The sequence below is a fragment of the Homalodisca vitripennis genome, chromosome 1 (assembly GCF_021130785.1).
Source record: "Homalodisca vitripennis isolate AUS2020 chromosome 1, UT_GWSS_2.1, whole genome shotgun sequence".
In the NCBI taxonomy this organism is placed as follows: Eukaryota; Metazoa; Arthropoda; class Insecta; order Hemiptera; family Cicadellidae; genus Homalodisca; species Homalodisca vitripennis.
In genome coordinates, this window is record NC_060207.1 from 24,489,028 (window position 1) to 24,507,786 (window position 18,759).

Consider the following 18,759-nt stretch of genomic DNA (forward strand, 5'->3'; position numbering starts at 1 on the left):
CCTAAAAAGGATTCAGATAATAGTTCTTCATCTTGTTCCGGAGTTTGGTGAGGTGTTGTCAACACACGGGAAGACTGCTTGATACCCACCTGAACCTGGATTTGGTTAGAGACAAGGGACATGGTGTCCAGTTGTACAGGATATTGAATAGATGATAGAGCAGCAGAAATAATGATGTCTGATAGTTCGTTACAATCAGTAGTTGTTACAGATTCATAAGATTTGCATGTGCTTCTTAAAGAAGTCCATATTTTTATAGAAGAATTCTCTAGAAGTATTGTCTTTTTATGAGCTCTTAGATTTTTGACGAACTTTGGTCAAGAAGTGTTGGTTCAGTTTTTTCTGGTTTGACTGTCTCCAGGAGTTGAGTTGGTGTTTTGAATTTTTTGGACCTTGGGTAAACTTAAGAAATACTCGTAGTCAAACCATGAATGTTCATTTTTTATTTAATTGTTTTAATATTTTAACCATGACATCTGACATATATTAAGACTTGTGCTTAGTATTTTTTTCCAGCATGACAAGTCCATCTGTGACCTGTAATGGTTGGCAAATATAATACAGCCACTGTCTCTTCCACACTTTTCGCACTTCGGGTGAGAGAGACAGCGAGTAATGGCTATAAACACCTACTGGTCATCTCTTTGAATGGTTACTATGTAATAGTTTCAACATTTTTGTACAAAAATTATATAAATAGTAACAACATATCGAGCTTTTTAAATAATATTTGGCTTAAAGTGCATATTTTCTGTGTCTATAAACATTGGAAAAGTTTCTCAGAATATTTAATAAATTTGGAAAATAATTATAATATTTAGGACGTGTGTACAAAGTTATCTGACCCTGAACAGCTGTTGAGACTTTCAGCTGAAGTTCACAAAGTGGTAGAAACATTTGTTTACATTTAAATTTAAGAAAATATTGAATAATTATACAGTGCTTGATCAGTAGTGTTATGCAGATTTGCAAAGACAAAGTTACTATCTAATTTTTTATTTTAGAATGCATCAGTGGCGAATAAACCATCTAATGCATTGAAAATAATATTATACATTGTTCTAAGATTCACTTTGATGTTAAAGTTATTGCAACCAGTTGTCTCCCTTAACGATTTTACAGTAGTTGAAGGAAAAGCAAAGGGATTGCACACACCTCCCCTTATATCAGAAGCAGAATACAAGTGATTGAAGTAGATGCATTTTGGCTAAAGCAGTCTTTAAGCTTACGTATGCACATATTTTCTTGATTGGGGTAAACATCAATATTACTTATAGCACTAGAATCATAGCAGACCATAAATAAATGTTTAAAATCTAAGTTTGATTCCAAAACCAACTTATATGTTTATTTTCTTGGTCAATGCAACACCATAAATTCAACTGTGGAACCGTAAATAAATTAGAGTGGAAGTGAATTTAATCGGTCGTATCTCACTCATGGTCACAGTAACTTTTCAGTCATACTTAAGTTATATATTTTCTTTATTAGGTCAAAAAAGCAAAATATCATTATGGCATTTTAAACATCTTAAACAGAAAGTAATTAAAGTCTAAAGTAGACGTTTTTTAATCAATGTTGGTATATATTTTCTTGATTGGGGCACAAGTCAAATTCTACTATGGCACTTGAAATACCTTATATAGAAAATTAATCCAAAAAGATGGCAGTTGACTCTTTTTGATCAAATTAGGTTTTTGAAACTTATATGCATGTATTTATTCATACAAAAAACCCTAAAATAGAACTAGTCAAAATTGTATTGTCGTTTTGAATTTCTCGACCATGGATACTGAAATAATATGTATCTGATATGTCTACTAATGTTTAAAAAAAATAATTATTTTGTGTTGTTGTGCAGTCTCCAAAAGTTTAAATTTTCACTTCAGTTATAGCTACTTTTGTAGAGCATAAAATAAGAATAATTTTTATCTCAGATGGCTGATGAACTTAAAACTTGTAATATTATTACCATTTAACATATTCTGGGGGGGGGGTGCTCCCTGGTATGAAAAATTTGTAATGGTAACCCACCCTTTTGGTCGTCCTAGATACACCTATGATTGCGTGCATATGTGTTCTGAGGGATAGTATTGCAGATTAGAGTATCATTAAATTTAAATACATTGTTTAAAGTATATTTATTCACCTTATACGATTGATTGTTTTTCTGCCATAATAGTTAACTATAATATTGATTCATAAATACCACCAAACAATCAAACCGTAAATTTAGTTAGTGCCCTAATTTTAGTCTTAAGTAGTGAGAAAAATTATTTTAAAGATAAATTAATAACCACAAAGTTAATTATTAAATGACAATATGAATACATTCTGAACTAAAATTTACTTGTATGTCACAATCTTTAATAAGTTAGCTTATTATTAATCTAATATGCATAACTTCTAAACCATATGGTTTATAATTTTATTATAAAAAGTAAACATATTCATACTGATATTCTAATTTAATTTGTGTCTTTTTTTGGTTTTGTAGTTTTTTAAGCATAATAATCATGGACCAGCAATGACAAATGCATTTTCAAAATGTGTTATTGTAGTTATTATTAATTAATTACTGATGTCTTACAATAAAAGTTCCTGAGTGAGACTTGTCATAATCAATTGAGAAACAGTGATTCAAGAGTATTTCAAAGTGTTTTACAGAAAAATATCCAGTTTCTATTTGGTACCTACTGTTTTATTCAAATGAATTAAGTATTATATACTGATAAACAACAGTAAATATTGGTTAACTGTGTTAGAGGGGAGTATGGAATTTATTATTTTGATTTTGTTATCACTTTGTTCAGTAGTTTCTTCTAACAGTGAAAGTAATCCATTCAGTGTAATTAGCTTGAGAACAGATTCTTTTTTAGATCTTAGAAGATGCAGAGTTTCTCACAGTGGCCTTGAATATGATGGAACTGTTAGTGAGACAAAATCTGGCCTTATTTGCCAGAATTGGGAAACTCCAAATCCTGTCCATAAAACAAAAAGTCGTTTTAAACCGATTTGGATTTTCCTGAAGGGAGCAAGAGAAAGGCTAAGAACTTCTGTCGAAATCCACGTCACTGGTCTGGCAGGCCTTGGTGTTATACTCTGGATTTAAACGTGACAGAGGAAGATTGCAATATACCACTTTGTGTCAAGAGGGAATGTCGGTTAACTGGGATAGGAGCAGAGTACGCAGGCTACACATTTGCTGCAGATTCCAAGCCGTGTCTATACTGGTCAGATGTAACAAGCAACCAATATAAACAAGTGCAATATGATTCACTGTTTCCCGACAGAACTCGGAAAGGCGCAGAAAATCATTGCCGTAACCCTGATGGAGATATTGGAGGTCCATGGTGTTTTGTTGCCCCGGAGTCCCAACCATCTGAAGAAGAAAACAAGTCAGTTGTAAAAGCTTATTGTGGGATTCCTTTTTGTCATCCTAAACCTTGCATGGTGGCAACAGTTAACGTCGGTAGTCACTACAATAAATATCATTCTGTCTTCTCCCTGATACCATTTGATTTGACTACCATAGAGTTTTCAGCGAGATTGTGGAATCCAGAAGAATGGAAGGACGGAGAGCTGAGAATAGCCCTCAGCAGCGTACCTATTCCTTCCACTGGCAGTTACATGAGAACACAGAAAATCGGAATTGAGATAGTTATTTCAAACTATAAATCAGGCATAACACCTGGAGATGATGAGAAACCTGATTGGTATATAGAGCCAAAACTTTTGAGTGGGACACATTGGAGAGATCTCGAATTAGCTTGGACTAATAATTTTATTAGCCTCAAAATAAAAGGGAAATCGTTATACATATTTAGTAAGGATTTTAGTGGTAAGGGTGAAAATCTGGCCAATGAAAAGTTGAAATATTATAGTATCCAAGCAACAAACGCACTTTGGAGTTTTCCATTTTGTTCTGATCAATTTCCTTATGAAGAGCACATCACAACTCATGGTGATTTTGACAGGCGTTGGCCTCTTCCAAAAACTAATTTAGGGTTAGAGTTGCGATTTTTTGTTAGAGGTTTTCACACTGCTATACTGGAGTTAAAAGCCGCTGCTATGCTACAATATCCAAGTATACAACTGACTTTCATAAATTCAAAAATGGACAATTTGACTACTTTAACAGTAAAAGAGGATTCTACTACTGAAAGAAGCCTCTTAAAAGTAACTGATTTTAACGTATCATTAACGTATTGGGAATGGGAAGAGTTTGTCTTGCATGTGGATGGGCCTTCTTTAGAATTAACTTGGGTTAAAGATTCTAGATCTGTTTCAATGTTGCACGTGACTTTCCCAACTATAAAATCTTGTAAATGGTATTCTATAGGTTCCAGACAATCAACAGTTCATTGGGCTATTGGTGGGTATCCTCCTCCTCATAAACGTAAACTTCCAGCTGAACTACCAGAATGCATGATGGAAAAAGGAACAGGAGATTTCAAAGGATATCAGTCAGTCACTGCAACAGGACTAACTTGTGTTCCTTGGAATGATCACAGTGTAAGTAGCAAGTTCCGTGATAACGACTTTGTAGATGGCTCGAAAAAGAAAGCAAAAAATTACTGCAGAAATCCATCGCGTTCAGTTGAAGGACCATTCTGCTATGCTAGAAAGTTGTCAGATTATGGACCTGTTGTTGTCCAAGAAAATTGTTCTCCACGACAGTGTAGGTCCAAGGAGTGCAAAATGGGAGGGACTGGTAATGACTACATAGGGACATTGAACATTACTAGTAGTGGGAGGATATGTCAGGGCTGGACTGTGAAAAAACCTCACTATATACCTCAAAAGTTGCTTAATAAAGAACTTTTTCCTGAACTGTCACTCGACAGAGTAGATAATTTCTGCAGAAATCCTTCACACGGTATTTCTGGCCCTTGGTGCTATACTACCAGTACCAACGTTGAAGTTGATCGTTGCAGTGTACCTGACTGTGACGTGGCAGATGAGTGCACTGTCATTGTAACTGGTGGGAATGTTGTCAGGCAAAATGTATATATTTTACCACTTTGGAAAACAATCGGGCTTGAATTTAAAGTGAAAAATTGGGATCCAAGGTGGAATGAAGGCCTCAGCATCATACTCTCTTTATCAAGTAAAAGCGTTTATTATCGTTTAGTCATTGGAGGCGATGATAATAACAATGTAATTCTGCACTATGTGCATCCTTTATATGGAGAAAAATTACTCAAGACAAAGACAGTCGCTCATATAATACCTGCTGGTAGTTGGGCTGCGTTTGTATTGGTAATTGGTTTTGGAGAAATCTCTTTAAGGCACAGTTCTGTTCCTAACGCATTCTTTAAATGGAAATCTACTTATAGTGCAGAAATAAGTCCTATTCAAGTAAAGTATCTGTCATATTCAACTCTTTCTGGTAATCACTCAATTGCACTTAATTTTCCTTGTAAAGAATGTCATACACATATCACACCAGCAGGAATTGTGAGCATAGTTTATCCACTAAATTGGTGGAAAACACAAACTTCTAATCCAAAGGTAACAGAATTAAAATTAAATATTTTTGGATCTGGGGCATTTGTGGTGATGTTTATAAGAATGATTGAAATACGTTCAACTTTCTTGGCAGTTGAAATCGATGGACATGGACGTGTTATGATAAAAGATGCAAGTTCAGTTTTAGCGTACAGTAATCGAACGTTAAAATTCACAAACTCTAGTGCGTGGACTAGTTTAAATTTTCTGATTACAGAAAAACAGATATCACTGAAGTCTGGTGAAACACCCATTATTAAATACCAGTCACGTAGTCCTCTGATATTTTACTTTTTTACTTTTTCTGTGTCTCAAGATACTGTTACTTGGAGTGCTAATTGTGAACCACCAGATATTACTGCCAAGCCAATTAACGGAGGTTGGTCCGATTGGGGTCCATGGCGATGTAGTGTCACTTGTGGTGGAGGACATGGGAGACGGAGACGTGATTGTACTAATCCAACACCCAACTTATTTGGTGAACCTTGCAGTGGAGTCAATGAAGAGGAAGGGGAGTGTAATGTATTCAAATGTGGTGATGTACCTCCGGATTTTTACAAAGAAATAACAAATTCTATAACTAAGGAGGCACATAACATAAGGAAAACGGTGGGTGACCATTTGGTGGTGAAGTGTGACTCGCTTATTTTAGAAAAGTTAAAAGATGTATCACCGTCTACTAAAGTAGAATGGACTAAAGATGGCGTGCCACAGGTTTTGCAAGAAAAAATAGGTATTATAGATATTGATAAGTTTAAAATAGAAAAGGAAAGCGTTACTTTAAATGACAGTGGTATTTATATTTGTTCTTTAGAGGCAAAAAAAAATAAAGCTGTAATTAAACTTATTGCAGTGACTGTCGTTACGGACACTTACACTATGTTTGTAAGGGAAGGTTATAATTTTGTACTTGACTGTCGAGCTACATCGCTTACTTATGTCTTTAACGGACTTACTCAGTTCTGGGCTTTCAATAAAACATTGTTTGAGAACCATGGAGCAACATCTTACAGTCTGTTAGATGTGGATATCTTGGGTGCGGTCAAATCTGATCATCAAGGTGAGTGGGAATGTGTGGTTGTGCAAGCGCAGTACAATCTCACTTGGGTCACCACATGGTTTAGGCTGAAAGTAAAAGAAGGTTCTGCATTTGCTTTTATGTTCGACACACTATTTATTGGAAATTACTTCACGTTGTTTGGAAAACACTCCAAGTGGAATTCTTTCTTTTTTCTTTTGTTTTTATTACCTGTTATCTGTACAATTAGTTTCATGATTATGAATTACAAACGTATGGGTAAAAGTATAATAAATATAATAAAAGAGAAACTAGGTAAATACGCTTTAAGAATAATGACTAAAATCCAGGAACCGGCTAATGAAGGTGGAGAGGATTTGCTAGGTCAACCCCAAAGAACATCAAAAGTATCAGCCTCAAATAATGAGTACGTTCAATTTAAAGACAATACAGTATATACACAATCTCCAACAAAAAAACCTGTTATTAAAAAGAAACTGAACCAGAGAGGCTCCGGTTCTGCAAGCGTTGCATTTGAAGCAAAAAATCAACAAAGGAAAGTTTCAGATACTGTTAAAAGTCAAGAACGTAGAGGTCAGCAAAGGAAGATGTTAGAACCTGGCAGAAGGCAACATCCTGCAGATCTCTCAGCTCAGGTCCATCAAAGCCGCTAAACAGAAGAATCTGTTATGACAAGTCAAAAGATAAGCAGTCACTTCATGACAAAACAAAAAATAAAAAAACTATTCAAATTAAGGCCATCAATGTCAAGCTTCAAAATGACATAATAAAACTCATTATATATGACTTTTGTTCAATAGAGACCTAGCTCTGTTTCATTGCAAAATAATGTGCATTGTAAGATTTTGTAGAAGTTAACATATGTAATAGAATTATTTATTATTCTTTTGGTATATAGAGGTAGAAACGTACATAATAACATATTGTACAAATTAAATTTAATTGAGTTTAATCTTGATTTTGTAAATGTATGTTGACTTTTATGAATAAAAACATCTTTAATAAAAACAAGTTTTTTGTTTGCTGTGTAGCATGCCTAGTTAATATTTTGTAACTGATTTTAAATCAACTTAGCTAAGATATTTGAAATTTTTGACATTGCTCAAAAAATTGACAATTTAATAATAATAATACATATAGATATAACATTTTTACATTGGTAATATGGATAGTTATGATGAAAGAGATCAAGGTTAGAGCATGAATCACATGTACTGCAGTTTGCGATAGCTTTTTAAATCGCTTCCTTGTCTGTTAAGTACAACAATTTCTTAATTTATTTTATACTGACTTTACTGACTTTTTTTTAAGGACTAGAGTTTTTAAATGTCTGAAATAGTTCAGAACTAACTAGAACTAGGTCGTGATCTAAATACTTCTGTAGTAGGGTGAGCTGAAAAAGTCCACTTCAGTCGATCAAAACCATATTATATGTTTAAAAGTTGTGTAGTACATCTAGGATGATCAGCATAACATGTTAGGTCATAATATCACATGTTTTTGAATAGTTGATATTTTGAGTATTTTGTAATGCATTTAGATTTGTCCAATCATAACTTGTATATCTAAAAAGCTTTGTAAAAAATGTAGAATTCATAGTGTAAAATATTAAGCCCTGAGAGTTCATATTTTTAGACTGTGCATTTGCATAGAAAATTATGTTTTTATGAACAAATTTAATTTTAAACTAATTAATAGTAAACTTTTCAATGCTAAAAAAGGCCCTGGTAATGGTTAAAGTTATGTTAAAAGTTTCTTTAACCAATACAGAAAATAATAGGTTATCATAAGACTTTTGAATAATAAAAAGAGAAACTACTCTCCAGCCCTAGGATAACATCATAGATCTGCTTGAGATAAATGAATCGTAATTGGTGGTTATATTACAATTAGATACTGTCATAGTCAAATCTTATCAATTTTATTGGATCTCAAATTTCCTAACACATGCTCTCCATGCATTGCTTTACTTATTTCGTGCTCCAATAATGCTGCAGATGGTAACTTTGCGTATAAGTTTTCTGCTGCCATTTACCATTCCAACTAAAATGTTTTTATAGGTGGGGAAAGTAGCTGAAGCTTTGTGAACACGTGTGTATTGCTGCTTCTTGTGTTCATCTGTAATGTAACTTGAGAATTGCATAATTTTCTAAAAATTGGTTGCTCCATCTTCTGTGTTGGGTTCCATTTTATACTGAACCAACTAGGTGGAGAGAGATCTTCACACCGTATTTGGTCAAGTTTGTCAAGCTTTTGGATGGTGAATCAGAACCTATATACTATCTGAAATTGTGGTTGTAACTGCAATACGGTTGGCAGTTGTAACCCATCTAGCATGATTCAGCATTCCTAGAATTCTGTCTCCAAATCCAAAGAGACACTCACTGGTGCGAACTACTCGACAAATATAAAACGAGTATTTCTGAACGGTACTGAGGTCTTTTCTTAGGCCAAAAATTAATTCTTCAACAGGGCCTTCGGTCACTTCAAACATAACAGAAGGCAATATTTGGCAGTTGAACAAAGCTTTCTCAACTGACCGACTGTAACCTGAAGGACCAGTTTAGCCACCATCCAAAAATTAAAACAGGTGTATTGCATGGCAGCTATAGTTTGTATGTAACTGGCATACTGCATGAAGTACAATAGTTTTCCAAGTCTCTCTTCTAGGGTTCTTACTACCCATCGTGTTTACCCATATTTATTACCCATATGTGACAGCTGTCACATCCTAAATAAAAAAGTTCAGACAAGGTTAAATATTTTTCAGACGTACTCTATAACTGAGTTAGCTGTATCTACAGCTTTTTCTGGTATAGGTTTTACATGATCTAGATATTCGGAACAGGTTCTTGTATGAGTGATTCAACTGGTTTTTGTAACATCTCACCAGTGCTTTTTACATCTTCACTTGTTAATGTATCAAGTTCAATCGATTCTTCCATAAAAATATATAGCTTAAACATAGGCATATCTAGGACGACCTAAAGTGGGGGGAGGTTACCACTAGAAATTTTCCCAGGTAAGCTGGGGTACGGAAGCTTCCCAAAAATATGTTAAATGTAAATACAGTAATATTAAAAATTAGAAGTTTGACAGACGTGTTAGAGCATTATTATTATTCTTATTTTATCCTCTACAAGAACGGCTATAACATAAGCGAAAATGTACCCTTTTGAAGACTGCCCAATAGCACAAAAGAATTTAAAGAAATTACGCTGTATTAATGAGAATAAAAAAAGCTCAGGAAAATGGCTATATCTTATGAACTAAAAGTATCGTCCTCCACATTTTACCTAGAATGTATACGTTCTAATATGAGTTTTCAAAATACATATCTTTTACATACATATTACATGTGTTTTACTTGAAAATATGGGCGTATATTTATATTACTTAAATAATTTATTTAAATAATATGTATTAGATATTTAAATGTTAAGAAAATTCAAACCATGTCATCCCTAATAAAAAATATTGGGATATAAATTGACATGTATTTTTATAGATGATATATTTACTGTGTATACAACTACACAAATTTCGACACATGAAATTATTAATTGTGTGGTTTTTTACCGCGGTTGAGCGGTCGACGTCCATTATGTGCATTGCGCATAGACGCAGCAAACGCTCGGTGATGAACAAATATAGATAGACATACCGTACAAAACACGAACTTCAAGTTAAATATAATTTACAAAGCACGATATTTCGTTACTTTGGTTGTGTAATTTTGGGTTGTCATGCACAAAGTATGACAGATACATATGTTATAGCGATCGGTTAGTAACTATCGTTATAATTAATGAATATACACGAATATAGATCGACAAAAGATAAATCTATTTTGTTTTTTGCCGATTTTAATTTCATAATACTAGTGACAACAAGGACTCTGTATATATATATTAGACATTCTTTTGGGTTACAGTTTTAGACAAACTATTACAAGCATCAACCTGAGATCTGACAGGGGAGGCACTGTGTAGGCAATACTTTTGTAAGTCTTTCACATAACACATTTTTCTTTTATTTAGCAGTTTCTTAGAAGCAAGTACGTTAAACCTGAAAAAATAGAACTGATAATTCTTATTATAAACAGTATTGAAAAACATTGCAAAATACAAATTGGAATAATGTATGCAATGAAAAAAATGTTGAGAAACAAATCATTAATTTTTTATAACCAAAGTTTCTTAATCAAAAAATTAGAAATTAACAGACAAGAACTTCAAGATGCTTATATTTTACATATCAGTTTCCTACCAGAATTAATAGTTTTATAAATCAAAGAAGTTTGATCATAAAACTTATTGCTATAGTGCAATTTGACCATGCTGAGGGCTTGACTGTTGCTTTTGGCAACCTAGAAAATTATCACCAAGTCCATTTTATTATAATTATTTATTTATATTATATTACTGAAATTGATGTAAACAAAACGTGTTCTAGTTTGGAAAATAAAACAAAGAAAAAAACCTTTAAGCCAGATATTATTTAAAAGACCACGATATTTCTTTACTTTGATTATGTACTTACAGATTTTGGGAACATTTCATTAAAATGTTGTAACATAAATTAAATAATTTATTTCATAACCTCAGATATACAGGGTGATTCGGTTAGTGTTACCGGCACTTTCTGAGCTGATTGTACTATAAAAAATAAAGAAAAAAGTTCATATAAACATGGGTCCGGAAATGCTTCCTTACTGGGTTATGGCCAATTGAAGATTTCACCAAAAATTGTGTGCAGGAGGTCAAATGATGATTTGCCGCGTGTTTATGAAGAGATATTTATAGGCGAATGCAACTTTTTCTAACGGATTTTTAGATGAGAAATTGAATAAAGTTCATCTCATAGCTGTATCTCATTTAGTTTTTTTGTTATATACTACAAAAAACAGAAATAAAAATAATTTTGAAAACACTTTTTTAAGGTTTAAACGGACAATTATTTTGTTAAATAGGCATTGAAGACCCACATTTTTACAAAGAAACTTGCAGAAAATTTAATTCTGAATAAAATTATGTGCCACACGGCTATTAACAGCGAAGTATTAGTTTTCTGGAATTTAATTTTACAACAAACATTCTACCAAGCAAGAAATACGTATTTAGTAAATAAACACCGTAATGTAATGGTATAAGGTACAACAAATAATTGATTAGCATACAATTGTAAATACGATTTTAATAGATTAATGCTCAACTAAAAAAACAATAATACTATTACTTTTTAGGACTATCCAAATGGTTACATCATGTACCTACAAATATTTGTCCCGTTAGCTTTACAGAAGGTAAATTATGTTTTTATAAGTTGGTATCACAAATTAGCTGTTCAACAATACACTGCAATTTATTGAGGAATCCAAATTATTTGTTATCAATTCTGTACTAGTTTAAATGAGTGCAATTTAATACAATTAATTTACTACTCGTTTGTTAGTGAAGTGTATTTTAAAGTAACTTACTATCACAATTGCAATGCCTTTGTTATTTACAACGGAAGAATATGCCGACATGGTATTTGTCTTAGGCGTTTGTGACGGAAATGCAACCGCTGCTACTGCAGAATAACCGAAGACGATTTCCTAATCGCAGAGTTCCAAACCCAAAAACGATCAGTGGATCATTTCGTACCCTAAGAGTAAAAGGTAAACTTCCTAGTATTAATAATTATCGGGATCGCCCTGCCCAGAATAATGTAGATATGGAAGAGGCCTATAAATCATGGCTACTGAAACGCAGTCCTGGTGTCAGTACACGGCGTCCTTTCTAGGCGATTCGCAGTGTCTCAGTCTGAAGTATGGAGAACTTTGCGCAAAAATAGTCATGTTCCCTTACCATAAACAACAAGTTCAAAGTATTCAACCAACAGATCCTCCTCTTCGATTGGAATTTTGCAACTGGTTAATTAGAAAACCGTCAACATCATAGAACCATTTTATTCACTGATGAAGCTCAATTTACCCGAGATGGCGTCAACAACCTTCACAATGAACACACTTGGGCAGAGGGAAATCCACATAGTACAATCATGCGCAACTTTCAACACAGATTTAGTGTAAATGTATGGTGTGGACTCATTCATTGATCGATTAATAGGACCATTCATTCTCCGAGGACATCTAAATTCCCGCATGTACCTAGAATTCCTTACAGAACAACTACCACTATTATTAGAAGATGTTCCATTAGCAAGCAAGGTGCAATATTATTTATCAACATGATGGTGCCCCTGCCCCACTTTTCCCATAATGTAACAATGCACTTAAACGAGCAGTTTCCCGGGCGATGGATTGGTCGCGGTGGACCACACACTTGGCCACCAAGATCACCAGATCTAACTCCATTAGATTTCTGTATATGGGGTTGGATGAAGACCCTGGTGTACCAGGAAAAAGTAAATACACGTGAAGAGTTAATAAATCGAATTGAAGATGCCGCCGCACAAATCAAAAACAATCGTGCAGCGTTGCGGAGGACAACTCGATCAATCAGAAAGCGAGCTGCTAAGTGTATTGAAGTACGAGGACTGATTTTTGAACACCTGTTATGAAAGTGGTACGTAGTATTATAAGCTTTAGATGAAAAACAATAATTTTTATTTAAAACTTAATTTAAATTGCATCCTAATAAATCTTATGTGTAGGCTACTCTATGTCATTAAAATGCGGTTTTTCCTTTGCTTTGGAATTTCTTGCTTGGTAAAATGTTTTGTTGTAAAATTAAATTCCCAGAAACTAATAATTCGCTGTTAATAGCCGTATGGCACATAATTTTTATTCAGAATTAAATTTTTCTGCAAGTTTCTTTGTAAAAATGTGGGTCTTCAATGCCTATTTAACAAAATATTGTCCGTTACGTTAAACCTTTAAAAAAGTGTTTTCAAAATTATTTTATTTCTGTTTTTTGTAGTATAACAAAAAAACTAAATGAGATACAGCTATGAGATGAACTTTATTCAATTTCTCATCTAAAAATCCGTTAGAAAAAGTTGCATTCGCCTATAAATATCTCTTCATAAACACGCGGCAAATCATCATTTGACCTCCTGCACACAAATTTTTGGTGAAATCTTCAATTGGCCATAACCCAGTAAAGGAAGCATTTCCGGACCCATGTTTATATGAACTTTTTTCTTTATTTTTTATAGTGCAATCCAGCTCAGAAAGTGCCGGTAACACTAACCGAATCACCCTGTATAAGAAAGTTCACCACCAAAGGGTTGAAAGTTTATTATTTTTATTTTTATAGTTAGGCCAACTATAAAACACGATTTGATAAGCATTTAGTTTTGTATGCATCTTACACAATTTTGGTTGAAACAGTACCGGAGAAGTGTATAGCAGTAAATAACAAGTAAAGTTAAAGAATTATAATTTTTATAAATAGTAAAATCAGCAATCTAGAAAATGTTTTGTTACTTATATATTTATTTTTGTTAGTACTACTACTATCTGAATTCATTAATAACACAAGCCACTAATACGAGTTCACGAGTAGCGTCAACAACGAAAGCGATGAGAAACTACGTTGAGATACAAAATTAGCCTTTCCAGAAGACTGGAACCAGAAGACTGGTAGGCAGGCGTTCATGGCCAATGGCCATTGCTCGCTGTCTCTCTCTCGCTCGAAGCGCGGGAAGTGGGGTCTGTATTATGTGTGTCAACCCCCACAATTCGCAGACGGATCTCGTCATTCCGAAATCTTACGAAAACATGAGGTCTTGTGGTTTACTATAAGTAAAATATAATTTAAAATATCAAACAAATCCAAACAAAGCTGAACTATGTTACATTGTTCGACTACAAGTTTACTATTCAGTTTAACGCAAGTTAAGATATATCTTGAAATATTTGTATATATGGGGGGGGGGGGTGTTCAACCCCCAACACTTTCTCTCTCCTGAATAGGCCTATGGACCTTGAATGAATTTTATCTTCACTGATTACAGATTACATTTATTTGATCGTATGACAGTCTCTAAGTGTAACCCCCCACCCCCCCCCCCCCCCACCCCCCCCCCCCCCCACCCCCCCCCCCCCCCACCCCCCCCCCCCCCCACCCCCCCCCCCCCCCACCCCCCCCCCCCCCAGACGCTAGGGCCGCGCTAAGTAACTTTGATTGTTACCGTTCGAATATTTACTATCTGACCTCTCACTCCTCAGATGGCAGTCCGAACGCTCAACTTTTCCGTGCCTCAATTCCTAGAATTGGATATGTTATCTCTGTGTAATTGATACAATTAAAGCTCAAGTCAGCAGGTGCGCATTGGATCCAAATGTGCACCAACATAACACAACGTAAGTTTAAAGATAATTAGTTGTGTTGGTAAACCAAACCGTTGCCGCTTGGACCGCTGTTGAACATCCGTTCTACAGTCTGACAGTAACATCAATTTTCGTCTGACCATCATTGTATCACTGTATCACTGTACACTGATCATCCGCATTCTAATGAAATACTGCCCTTGTTAATGTTTTGTCGTTTATGTTATGATACTCGTGTTTTGGTATTATTTATTTAGTAATATCGATTATTGTTATTGCTATTTATTCTTATTACCGTTAATCGTTTTGTGCCAATTGTCTTAATTTAGTGTAAAGGCATAAGTCTACAGTATGAAAATAAGGTAGACTGAATTAGTATACTAATAAATAAGGTATTGCATAGCCATCGGTAGTGGAAGATTATGGGTGGTGGTATTCCATGCATTTATGTAATAACACCTTTGTATAGAATAAATCATTGTTTAATTTTGTTGTAAACTTCAGTTCAATCAAAAGAATTCTCGAAAGGTAATGTTTTATGTACATTTTGTTACTCTCTTGGCTTTACTTTCGTAAAAGGCTGGAAAACAATCGATATAAATATCGATATTACAATCGTATATGTAGTAAATATTCGAACATAGTATTAATATTAGTCTATGTTCACATTTTATAGTTTAATTTTAAAAAAAAACAAAAGTTAAAACGGTGGAAAAACTAATTTAATGATCAACTAATCATTCATCTGTGAAAATATAATTAACACACAAGGAAATACTATTGAACTTTTTACAAGTACTGTACGTATGATTTTATAGATAAATCACAAAGATGTAAAGTGTGCTATGGCGATATGAATTGAAAAGGTAAAAGTGTTTTGGGTTTCTGTGAATCTTTGAATTAATGTGAACAGTCCTTCGTTACATAAACACAATATTGTTTATTCTCTAAAATTGGATTGATTAAAATTTGTTCTACACAGCATTTGCATTTTTCAATTGCCTTTAACAACATAACAAATTTCACATTCTTTTGGATATGAAAAAACCTCTAATGAACTTAAGTATCTTTGTAATTACAGGCTTGAAGAGAATAATTGTATTATTCCTAGATTGATACATTTCTTTTTCGATTTCCTGTGATTAGCTATTATAAATATCGATCTTTTTACATGCAATATCGATTGTTTTGCCGGTCAGTTTCAATAAAGTCTAATCTATATCTTCGTATTATTAGTCATAGACATGCGAACCAATAAATATTATAATTCATTTTACTTTTTCACACAAATTGTAATACTTTTATATAAACTCCCATTAGTGCCAAAATTTTTTGTCCATACAGAATTACATCCCGCTTAATAATAATGTGTAATATATTGACATCATAACAATAACCATGCTTATAAAACTAACATTGTGCGCGCAAAATGTTTTTCATATCTTATTAGTTAATTATATTATTGTTTATTATAAACACCAGTTATTTTATATTTTCCATACACTTTAATTCAATTCAGCTATCATATGGTTCTTGTTATATATTTACATTTTTACTTAGAAATACAATTTATGGAGATTTCTATAATTAATTTTCGTCTTAATGTTTTCGGTCCAAAGGAAAAACAACTTGCAAAAATTAAAATTGAAGACAGTACTGTCTGAGAGGTTGTTCACAGAATATTAAAATACATTAACTATCTTAAACCTTTGAACCGTACCCTCAAGCAAGATTCCAAACCTAAATTGTTAGGAGGGGGAAAAATTGCCATTATTAAACTTGTACGTCCAAATGTTATACCGTGTTTTAAAGGGTAGATTCACGATAAAGGCGGGCACCCGGGTATTTTATATCGAAGAATGTATAATCATTCGATACCTAAATATTTCGTATCTCAAATCCCTAGACCTTCAATTGATATAAAAAGTATAGTCCTCAATAAACAATCAATATTGTTTTATATGTAACTAATATTAATTTTTTTACCACGTGATTAAACAAATTATTATAAACAAAAATTTAAAGGAAAAAACTGAAGACAACCATATTTGCCTCCTCTCACAGTTATCAGTTTGTTTCTTTTCCACAAATTATCACATATAATGGGTTTTTCGGTAACGAGCTCCCAACCAATGTTTGAAACAACGTAAAAATATGTCTTTTATTCACCCCTATTTTTCAAAGCAATGTTGTGTATCTTTTCTAAAATTGACTGGCCATTTCTTTTAATGATCAAATGTCAAATTATGTAAAATTGAAACATTACCTTACGTGTATTATTTTGAAACAGTGTTTACAGCTGTTGATAATAGATTTATTAGAGTTAACTGTTCATATTAATTAATCAGTATCGATTGATTATAATCGAGTTGTTATGGTTTAAGTAACTATCGTTTTCTAATTTCGATATTAAAAAACCGGGTTCCCGCTTATCGTACCCTCCCCGTTTTATATTGCTACTTTGGTGAAACTAAGATAGTCAATATAGCTTTATTCAATAAGTATTGCATGTATAGATGAGAGTAAGCTGTTTACGCTATTTTGCGGTGTGTGTGTGTGTTGTGTGTGTGTGTGTGTGTGTGTGTGTGTGTCGTGTGTGTGTGTGTGTGTGTGTGTGTGTGTTCACGCCACATTTTCAGTGGGATATATAACTAATGCTAAGGTGGCTACTCGGATTGTACCATTTCTGTTATGTGAATGACGAAATTAAAAACCTTATATTCTGAAACAAATTGCCCCGTAGAACTCAGAAAACGGCTGATATAAATAGGTTTAATAACAGGGGCATTACCCATAGGAGAGTTATATATAAAGATTCAATCCCCTCAATCCTTAAGCTCCAAATTTATCCCGTCATCAATAAACATTCCTGTGGAACCCTCCTCTAGATATTAAGCCGCATCTAAAACCTCCGATTTTTGTCACCAGTGTAACCCGAACATAACTTTGATCGGGGCCAGATTTTTAGATTTTTGTCCTTCTTCACACTATGGGTGCAAGTTGAGTACGCGTGCAGTAGAAAAGAGCTAATCAGTATTGGTTGGGCTGAAAAAGTATGCACTCATTTTTTTTTTTTTTTTTTTTTTTTAGTTTCCAAGTCAGTGTGTTCCATAATTAGTTATACTAATGATTATTTATAGTTGACGTAACTATGCACTTCTTGTTATTTGTATTTTATCCCCATCTGCCATATTGATTCTTATGTTATTTTATGCGGTCGTGTTTGGGCTACAAGTAATTTATTTACACTCTGTCGTTTTACATGAATTTTATTAAACTCCCAAGCCTAAAAACTTTATGGTATTCAACTTAATTGAAACCGAAAACTACAATCATGTATTTAAACACCAGGGATCCTGAAATTACTATCGAAGAGTACTTCGCGAACCTCTTAAGCGTAATCATCTAGTCCTGTGATTTCCCATGGGAGCTTTTTCCCCGAAGTTACTAAAGCTTTGCCATGTTGTTCCCGAACTCTGGAGTCATAAAGGTAATCCCGGATGTTTAACATTAAAACTTACAGATCTGGTGACTAATACTTTTTTCAGTGGGAAGAAGCTCCTGGGAACAGTCTTGGTCCTTTTTTCGATCGTCTGGAAGCCATTTGTTGGCTGAGTCTTTATTATAAACCCTTGACAGTACGGATTTATATAAGGAAAATCCCACTACAACCTCCCACCAACTCTTTACTTTTTTACAAGAGTTCAGATACTGGAAGACTTTTGAGAGGGGAAATCAAATAGATCGAGAAATATTTCGACTTTACAAAATGCTTTCGATCAAAATTGGATCACAACAGTCTGCTACTCAAGGTTCGCAACATATGGTATTGGCGACCCCCTCTTCTCTCTAGGACGGTTATCTTATTAAGGAAGGCGGATCTAGGTGATAAAACCTTCCTACATAAAATATCATAGCCCATTTACCC